Here is a 1198-nt window from a genome sequence, read left to right on the forward strand (position 1 = left end):
CCTCAAGGGATGCACTTTCCTCCCAACAACTATTGGGAACAACTCAACACTTCCTTAGAAGATTTGAGCCACAATGTGGAACAATTAAGGGTGGAACATCAGGAGCACTCCATCATTCTCCATGAAATAAGAGAAGATCAAAGAGCAATGAGGGAGGAGCAACAAAGGCAAGGAAGGGACATAAAAGAGCTTAAGGACATTGTTGGTCCTTCAAGAAGAAGACGCCACTAAGGTGGACTCATTCCTTATTCTTATTTCTTTCTGTTTTTCGGTTTCTATGTTATATTTATCTATGTTTTGTGTCTCTACTTCATGATCATTAGTATGTAGTAACCATGTCTTAAAGCTATGAATAAAATCCATTAATCCTTCACCTCTCTTAAATGAAATATGCTTTAATTCAAAAGAACAAGAAGTACATGAATTTCGAATTTATCCTTGAATTTAATTTAATTATATTGATGTGGTGACAATACTTTTTGATTTCTGAATGAATGCTTGAACAGTGCATATTTTTTATCTTGTTGTTTATGAATGTTAAAACTATTGGCTCTTGAAAGAATGATGAACAAAGAGAAATGTTATTGATGATCTGAAAGATCATGAAATTGATTCTTGAAGCAAGAAAAAGCAGTGAAAAAGAAGAAGCTTGCGGGAAAAAAAATAAAATAGAAAGAAAAAGAAAAAGCAAGCAGAAAAAGCCAATAGCCCTTAAAACTAAAAGGCAAGGGTAAAAAGGATCCAAGGCTTTGAGCATCAATGGATAGGAGGGCCCAAGGAATTAAAATCCAGGCCTAAGCGGCTAAACCAAGCTGTCCCTAACCATGTGCTTGTGTCATGAAGGTCCAAGTGAAAAGCTTGAGACTGAGTGGTTAAAGTCATGGTCCAAAGCAAAAAGAGTGTGCTTAAGAACTCTGGACACCTCTAACTGGGGACTCTAGCAAAGCTGAGTCACAATCTGAAAAGGTTCACCCAGTTATGTGTCTGTGGCATTTATGTATCTGGTGGTAATACTGGAAAACAAAGTGCTTAGGGCCACGACCAAGACTCATAAGTAGCTTTGTTCAAGAATCAACATGCTTAACTAGGAAAGTTAATAACACTATCCAATATTCTAAGTTCCTAGAGAAGCCAATCATTCTGAACTTCAAAGGAAAAAGTGAGATGCCAAAATTGTTCAGAAGCAAAAAGCTACAAG

Source organism: Arachis duranensis, chromosome 9, assembly GCF_000817695.3.
Source record: "Arachis duranensis cultivar V14167 chromosome 9, aradu.V14167.gnm2.J7QH, whole genome shotgun sequence".
NCBI classification, from domain to species: domain Eukaryota; kingdom Viridiplantae; phylum Streptophyta; class Magnoliopsida; order Fabales; family Fabaceae; genus Arachis; species Arachis duranensis.